This window comes from Pagrus major, chromosome 11 (genome assembly GCF_040436345.1).
Source record: "Pagrus major chromosome 11, Pma_NU_1.0".
NCBI lineage: Eukaryota > Metazoa > Chordata > Actinopteri > Spariformes > Sparidae > Pagrus > Pagrus major.
Window position 1 is genome coordinate 13,090,496 of NC_133225.1, and position 9,809 is coordinate 13,100,304.

A 9,809-nucleotide genomic window follows, 5' to 3' on the forward strand; every position below is an offset into this window, starting at 1 on the left:
AATGTCCTCACTTTACAAATGTGTCCTCACTTTGTTGGTAAAAAAAAAACAAACAATCTTCCAGTTGTCACTATGTTGCAAGTACAAGTACACACATACACACTCACACACATACATACTTGTGCTTCTTTACTTGTGAGGACCCTCATTGACAAAAGGCATCCCTTAACTGTAACCAACCTAAATGTCCCCACTTTCCAAAAATGTCCTCGATTTGTAGGTAAAAACCTTGTTCCAGTCGTCACCATGTAGCAATACTAGTCGCACACACACACACACACACATAGATACACACTTGTACTTCTACCCTAACTGGCCAAAATGTCCTCACTTTACAAATGTGTCCTCACTTTGTTGGTATAAAAATGTGTTCTGGTCATCACTATGTAGCAAGTACAAGTACACATACCACACATACACACACACACACACAGTTGTACCTAACCCTTACTGGCCAAAATGTCCTCACTTTCCAAAAGTGTCCTCACTTTGTTGGTATAAAACCTGGTCCAGTTGTCAAGTACTCACGCTCACACGCACATGCACACGCACGCACACACACACACACACACACACACACACACACACACACACACACACACACACACACACACACACACACACACACACACAGAGTACAGCTTGCCTTTGCCAAGCAGCAGGACAGTAATGGATGTTATTGATTATTGGAGTGTTTCTTTCTCACACATTCACAGTGGGCTGGTCCTGCTAGTTAGCATCTGGGAGCATCAGTCATACATTACATGTAGCCTGTAGGATGTATGCGATGTCCACTTTAGACTTTCAGATTTTATATGTTAAATATTTTTGAAAAAAAATGAATTACTCGTGTCCTCGACACAGGCTGTTCTTCGTTCAGTTATGGCGCTGGACTGAACCAATAAAACAACTTCTCTGTTTCTGTGTTTTCACTCACTCTGCGACATTACCAGACACAGATCTGACCTATCTTCTGACAGTAATATAGATTATCATTGGATTGTTGGCATTGCAGAGACAGAAGCAAATGGAAAGAAGAGATTCCCAGCCTGCAAAACAAACGCACTGAACTCTATCCGTGTGTGGCTCAAATGTAGCTTTCATTAAGTAATGTATATTATTGTTTAATCGGCTGATTAGCCAGCGTAAACTAAATGCAGCTGTTCACATGACCTTCTCCCAGAATGGAAGACTTTACCCGCCTTAAACCTTCTGAAAATAATCCCTGTGACGCTCACTAAACGGTTTTAAAACATGAAAGGAGCTGCAGCCTCCCAATAAATCTGAGGTTTGAGCCTTTATCGCGTAGAGGACACTCTGTGGGTGTGTTGGCTCCCACTGTTCACTGGCTGAGTGAAATTTTGCTCACTGATTTATAGTTCCTGTCCGCTGTGGGATCTGACAGAGAGGATGGGATGTAGAGGAGAGAAACAGGCGGGTATAGGGAGTGCAGAGGGAGGTAATAGGTGACGTGGTACGGCAGAGAAATGAAGGAAGGATGAAATGGATTATCAGGCATAAAGGAAATCTATTTAAATATTAATATCCTGCTGTTGGCTTGAGATGTGAGCTCTCAAGAATCCTTCTCATTTAATCAAATAAAAACTTACAGTTAAGAATTATTGCTAATCCTGCTTCATGCAACACGGGCCCCACTTTTTTTGATATTATTCTCATGCCTACAAGTTAGCTCCTTTAAAGGATGCTTTGTTTACATGCTTGTTTTCTCAGGTAATGTCGCCTCATAGATGCTGTGCTGCCATCTGCTGGTCACAAGTGGATTCGCAACTGGATTGTACAGCTTTTTTTCCAGTTATGGGGCCTGTCAAATAGCAGAGCTTATATAATATGATAGATGCTAGCGTGTATAATGATTTACTGTTGATCAAAATGGAAAATAAAATAGATAATCAAGTATTTCACGTTCTATTTGCATGAAATGTAAATAAGTGTCAGGAAACTGGCCTGGGGAATGCTGTACAAGCACTCTGTCTTTCTCTCTCTCTCTCTCTCAAAAGGCATATATTATCTGTGTGCCCACGCACTTTGTCAGCTCATATACTGAACATACTTCCATATGAATACATAATTTGTAATAACAAATACAGGATGTATTTAATTAGAATGGACAAAACAGAGACAGAAGGAAAAGCTGCCTGTGGATGTGTGGACTACTGTTTCTTCCCTCCTCTTCTACTTCCTTTTTCCTGCTACTGTGCAGAGCAGTGCTGGTGTTTTATGAAATACAGCCATATCTATTACATTAAACAATGCTCTCAGACTTTTATGTGCCAAAACAAACCACATTAACTGCAAACTGGCCTGAGAAATGTGTGTTCTGCAACAGGACGATTTGTATTCGTAATGAAATACTGAGCCACAGTATCCTGGAGTTTATTAATAATAAGCAAGCAGCGTGAGTTAGAGAGGAATGCTGGCTGTCTGTGTCAGTATTTGACCTGCATGAGTGTTATATGTGTGTGTGTGTGTGCGTGTGCGTGTATAGTAGTAGTGATTTAATGGAGCAACATCTGAAATATTCATCAGATCAAGTCCTACCCTTGCTCTCTCATCACTCCTATGCTTCTTTCTCCTGGTTCCCCGCTCACTGCTATACACTGAATGCTCACACACACACACACGGACAGACAGATGCTATTTCTGAAGCATGCCCTTGTGTTTATTTGGTTCAGATGTTCCCTTCAACTCATTTCCATACTGTATGAAAATCAACCTGCAGAGAATTGAACCTTACTTGAGCCGGCACACTGTTCAGTGTCAGTGTCATTTCAAATGAAACTACAAGTGCATTATCAAACTTTAAACATTTTACAATATATTGGGGGATAATCGGCGAACATATGAGGGAAACTTCACCCAAAAATATAAATATCAGTCATTATCTACTCAGCCTCATGCTGATGGAAAGTCAGGTGAAGTTTATAGTCCACAAAACATTTCTGGAGCTTCACAGCAAAACAACGTTGTAGCGTTCTCTTAAAACACTGAAGTAAATGTGGACTTGTTTTAAAATGGAAAAAATAAATGAAAAAAACATATAATGGCTCCTTACAGCTCACATAAAGTCTCCGAAACCCCAGAGATCCAAGATTGTTTTGAAAGGATGTTATTCACACCCTTGATGTGTGGTTGAGGTTGTGCATCCACTTTAAATGAAGTGCATGCTAATTATAATAGCAGCTACAGTGAAGATCTCAGCTTCAAACAGGGTGTAAATAACATCCGTATGGAGACATTTCAAACGTTTAAAAAGTTAAAAAACATTCTAAATCTACCCATATTAAATATTTTGTGGACTATAAAACTTCACTGGACTTTCCATCGGCATGGGGATGAGTAGATAGTGGCTGAATTTTCTTTTTTGGGTGAACTTATCCTTTAAGGTGACAATATAGGGTACCACCGACTCTTTGAAAGTTGTCTCACCAGACAATCAAAACATACAGTAAAAAGCCCTCTATCAGACGGGTCATAACTTTAGGAAACAGAATTCAGTGTAAAATCAGAAAGCAGCAGAGTTTGATCCACAGATTCTGGTCTCTTTGCAGCCGAGCCCTTAGCTTTGGGTCCAGATGGCTACTATGCAGGAACCAAATGACAGAAGCAACAGCAAGATAGAGTGGCATGGACCCTGCTAGTTTCACATCATGGATTGGTTCGGTAGAGTGGTGGGTCTCAATGTTTTGGATATGACCACTTAAAATAAAATAAAGTCTGCGAGACACTCACCACTGCTGGTTGCAGATGCCTGAGGCCTGAAACATTATAAAAGAATAAAGGAACGTTAATGTTGGATATTTAATTCAATTATTTCAACTGTCTTGCAATTTTGTCGTTGGAAGTCCCAGCGCCCAGGCAGGGAACCACTGTGGTAGAGCATCCATCTACCTATTGTCATTCATTAGTGTCTGACAGCTGGTATGATGTAAATGAAGTGAGCGAGAGTCTTCATTATTGAAATGCTTCATAGGCTGTTTGTAGATCGGAAATGTGACCTTTAATCTGTTAATCTTGCATATTTTAACTGATAATCCCATTAGTGCAGTACGCAGACATTGCATGTTAATGCAAAATGTATGATTCTTAATCATCAAAGGGAAAAGTGTCAGTGATTTGTCAGTGTTACTGGCAATGACAGAAATACTTGATGATCTTTATGTAACAAAGGAGATATCATTGCGTAAGTGGGTGAAATGAGTCAGTGATGCTGTGCTGAGCAGGGAAGAGGCTGCCGGTGACTAACACTGCCGTGGTAGGGCCGTGTCCTTTGACAGAGAACCGTCTCACACTTATGCACATCTACGCACGTACATAATCCACACATGCAATCACACATGATTGTGGAAGGAGAAAAAAGGGAAGGAAATGTAAAATGAAAATATCGTTCCAGGAACACACTCCTCCTCCTCCTCTTTTGTTTTCCCCTTTCTATCAGTGACCCAGAGAAAGTGTCAGTCGTCTCCTTCTGTTCTCTTCCTCACACAGATAATGAGTAACTGTTCAGTGTCAACAAGAGCTCCCTCAGACCTCTACTCAGTGAGTGTGTCCACGAAGCCAGGGAGCGGTGTACCGTCAGTACAGGAAAAGGCCCTGGTTGCACTGCAGCAGCAACACTTACAGCCAATGGCAAGACAGGAAACTAATCTTAACACAAACAATCTATTTATCTGATGTGATTTATGTGGATTTACTTCGTGCTAATCCTCTGACAATAATCCCTGACAAGAATAAAGCCAGAAGAGAAAATAAAGACATTTTTTTGAGTTCACTGTGTCTGATGTGTTCACATGTTGACCAGCAGGGGGCAGTGTGGAGACGTGGAAGCTCAACTACTGTCTGTGGTGTGTCATCATCAAGAAGACAAAATGCATTTGTAGTTGTATAATCTGAGACACTATTTCATTAATTATTTTCTGGCTTCTTCTATAATGTAATTAGGAACATAACCTGCACTTAAGCAGGCTTTTGACATTCTCTCACTTGAATATCTCCAAGTTACACCACCTTGGATTTGGACTTCACTATATTTCAGAGGTAAATGATGTACTTTTTACTCCACCGCATGTATTTGACAGCTATTGAATGTAATTTATTTTTAAAAAATGTAATAAGCTGATGGAATATGAAGTGGTAAGAAGTAGCTTGACCTCAGTCAGCAGGGATGGAAGAAGTGCTCAGATCCTTTATTTATATAAAAGAAGAAATACGAGTGACCTTGTTATATGTGAAAGTCCTGAATTCAAAATAACTTCATCAAAAAGTAAAAGTTCTTATTCTACAGTAAAGCTCCTTTCACTGTGTAATACATGTCTATAATATCATATTAGTCTGTTTTTATTATTATCACTAATCAATCACATGTCAGAGCATTTTAATGATGTTCATCAATGTGGAGCCAATTTTAGATATTGTGTATACTAATGAGTAGATTAGTTGTGTAATACTGCATCTTATTATATAGAAGCATGTCAGAAGGTTTTTTTTTAATGTAAAAATAAATATAAAAGTAAGTATAAAGTAACACCAAACAGACTGACTCAAGTTTGTACATGTGTGTCAAAAGTGTACTTAAGTACCGTCCTTGAATTAAAGGTCTTAGTTACTGCCCACCACTGTGTGTCAAATATATATATTTTTTATTGTGGTATCGCTACTTTTATCTTGAAATGATCAGAATACATTTTCATTTTTATTTCATAATGAATGATTTCCAAAACAAATGTACAAGACACATGATATACTTTTACTCAATATACTTAGATTCCATGCACAACACAGGAGCAGGAAGAAGAAAAACGTTTATTACCTGCCCCTTTCTAAACAAAAACATAGGTTACTGTAGCTACAGATGGCCAGCCCTTCTATGTTTACCTTTTTCCATTCGCAAATCATTTTAAAGGTACAATATGTGAGAATTGGCCACCTGTCAAATTCATACTCAAAATAAATAGGGGGAAGCATATCACCAGAGTAACCGCTAACTCCTGCTAACTGCAGCTACCCCTACCTAGTTAGCTCAGTTAGCCATGCAGCTAACAAGTCAGACTGAGAGCTAGGGGACGAGGACAGTGTTAGTGTTCACGGCGCTTGCACAGGAGCTTTTGACCAGGATGCGCCATGGTCAGCTGGTTAGCATGCTAACTTCCCATTATTTTATTCTTTTAAATTGAAAATTTGAGCAGAATTTTAAGTCATTGTCAAGATAATTCCACAGTTTCACTCTGAAACTACTGAATCACTAATCTGCTTTAATGTAGATGTGTATACAGACTTTTGAAATTAAATTTCATGACGTGACTTGATAAACAGTCTGTCTGTATCTTCTCTTACATCTGTATTACGTGCAAAGGTTTAGTATTAGTCATATACGTGTCGCCGTTCTACCACTCAGCTGTACAGTATTTACTCTTGTGTCCAATAGAGATTTCTCCTTTTGTATTCCAGTGTTTGGGACTGTGTGAGGGATAAAATGAGAGCAAGAGACTGAGGGATTGTTTGTATTGACCCAGGCTGAAGGGATCTTGAGTTTGCAGTGTGTATTAAAGTGTGTGTGAGTGTGTCTGTGTGTGTGTTGTCAGAGTTTAGAGAGCTTTGGCTTCCCAGCTGTGTAAACTGGTGCTGGCCACATTGTGACTGTGTCAGCACACTCAGACGGAGGCAGAGAAGAAAAGGAAAGAAAAGTGAAGGGAACACTGAGGATTTGACCTGAAAAAAGAAAATGTACAGGAGGAGAAGGGTGAAATGTAAGAGTGTCGGTACAGTTAATAGAATTAAAATAGATAAACAGGGGAAAGAAAAGCAGTTATGTCGGTAACTTAACCTTCTAGCAGTTTCTGTTTCAATTCTTCACTGTTAATTCTGCTTTGGCAACGTGTCAGTTAAGACTACCAAACCGGGCTGAAGTGAACTGAAGTGAAGTGATTGGGGGTCTTTTGGAAAAAGACGCACAGCACTCAACAACAGAGAGAGGAAGTGGAGGAAGGAGGGGGAGAGGAAGGCAGCGAGCGGAGGCCAGTTCACTGGAAGTCCATCCAGAAAGCGAGAAGACACACAAGGCAACGTGTTTACTCACTCTTCCCAGCAAGTCGGCCGGGCACATGGAGTCACCGAGAGTTATGGTCAGATGACTTCAGACTCTTCAGCTGAGCCCGATCTATCTGGTCTGATTAGAGAGGCATTTTAATGTTTGGTGTTTGTTTGTTTATTTTTATCCACAGCCATGAGTCAGAGCTAAATATAAACATACTTTAGGTGGAGTCTGATTGCATTTTTTGTGTCAGTGATCCAAAGGAATTTTGTCATGCTGAGTCAGAGTGAAGGTCTGAATCATGGTCGTAACAGAGGAAACCGCAGCAGAAGGGTTTTCTCTTTGCTACTGAGCTGCCAGTGATTGAAAGACGACTCCGCTGGTGTGTTTGCCACTGGTGGAAGATCCTTTAGTTAAAGGATAAGTTAACCCAGAAAGGAAAATCCAGTCATTATCTACTCAGCCCCATGCTGATAGAACGTCGGGTCAAGTTTTGTAGTCCATAAAACATTTCTGGAGCTCCATGACAAAACAGCATCGCAGCGTTCACCTTAACAATTGAAGTAGATGGAGACTTGTTTTAAAATGTAAAAAAAAACAACATTAAATGAATCCATACAGTTTGTCCAGCGTAATCAAAGTCTCTGGAAACCCCTAGATCCCAAATTGTGTTGAAGAGACGTTATTTACACCCTTTTTAAAGCCAAGAATCTTCACTGTAGCTGCCAATCTAAAAGTGTTAGCCTGCACTCCTTCTGAAGTAGGCGTATGAGCTTGATCACACGTTGAAGGTGTAAATAATGTCTATTCAAATCCATTTGGGATCTCTGGGCTTCTGGGGACAAGCTGTATGGAGCCATTTCAGTTGTAGTCTTACTTTTTAAAACAAGTCCCCATCTACTTCAGTTGTTTAACAGAATGCTAAATGTTTTTTGGAGCCACAAAACATTACCTGACTTCAGCATGGAGGTGAGCAGATAATAACTACATTTTCACTTAAGGGTGAACTTATCTTGAATGGACTCTGTGACTGATTATATATAACATTATCAGTTTGTTTATACTGATGCATCGGTGTTTACTGTTGTAGGTGTTTGAGGTCGAGCTAGTTTGAACTACTTTATAGCTAGCTTAGATTGGACTCCCAAACTAGGGAACCATTGGACCAAAAGATAAGTCCGAGGGCCCGTGAGATGATAAATAGAGTAGGAAGGATAAAAAAACAAAGTTCTGCTTCACAAATTTGTGTCATTTCTTTCTCGTGAAATATTGGATTTGTCTATTTGGGCCTGAAACACTTATCCAAATAAAACCATCTGAGAAACTTTGAGGGAAAATTTCTCTTTGATGGAAGTACTACTGTTTTTGGGTTGTTTTTTTTTCGTTTCCTTTTTTGTTTTTGGTTGAGACTATAGATTATATAAAGTTTTGTTTGTGTGAAAAACCTAAATCTGACAAGTGAAATGATGAACTGGAAGAATAACATTTCCCTGGTAGTATTAGGGAAGGTAGCATAAAATGGATATTAATCAAGTAAAATCCATCAAAATTGAAAGTACAGTACATTACTTTCTCCTACTGCTATTTGCATTTGTACATGAGTGTGTATGAGTGTGTTATTCCACGTCCCTCTGCTATGAAGCAACTTCACCGGATGCGTCTCTGACCTCGGTGTTTTCCTAATGGCTGTTTATTTACCTATGAAAACAGTCTGACTTCACACTGCAGCTACTGCAAGCAACTTTCTTCACACTTTGTACAACATTAACTGCTGAATCTACATCTACAGTGTGTGCGTTGTGTGTGTGTGTGTGTGTGTGTGTGTGTGTGTGTGTGTGTGTGTGTGTGTCGGAGCACCGCCTGGTCCCAGATAATCCTCTTCTCTGCAACGGTAGTGTTTTACACATGACTGGCTCTTATTCCTGCTCTGAATTCAATCACACACACACACACACACACACACACACACACACACACACACACACACACACACACGCACGCTTTCCATAATTGTTACACATTTATTATGGTTTGACCTTTGCTCTGCCGTCAAAAATGTCACCGAGCTGTGCTGCTTAACAGAGAGCTGAATCAGTAACTTTATGTAGCCATCTGAACACCTGAGCTTGTTAAGTTTAATGTGAAAAGCGTGAATCACGTTTTACACGACTGCCAACGGTATCAAATTTGAAAAGATGAGAGGGGTCTTAAACAGCTTTGGGGGGAAATTATGACAAAATCCAGCTATGCCGATGACTTCAAACAATGAGAATAAGATTTGAAATCTGTGGGAAGATTTAATGACTGCAGTTTGGGAATGAATGAGGACAAAAGTCCGTCCATCATGGAAAATATCCACTATTGTTAGTAATTCTTAGAACCTCTTCCATAACATCCTCCTCTCTGTCTCAGCTTTCCTGCCTCCTTTTCCTTTTCTTCACATTCTTCCACAGTCAGACTGTCTTTAGTCAAAGGGTAGTTTTTTTTAACGGTGGGGGGCGGGCCGGGCCACCGAGTGATAACTCCTCCCCTTCTGGCCGGGGTGAATGTAGAAGGAGGGAGAAAGAAAAAGAGGGAGAGACAATAGACTTTAATCACTCATGTGGTTGAGAGCTGTTGGCAAGCCAAGTTCCACGCACTCGAGAGAGGAAAAAAAACAGAAGAGGGGGCAAGATAGAAACTGTTTGTGGTTGAAGAGAGAAACAGGAAGGCGGACAACTTGAGAGGGTCATTAGTTACACCTCTGAGCTAAGGACAAGTC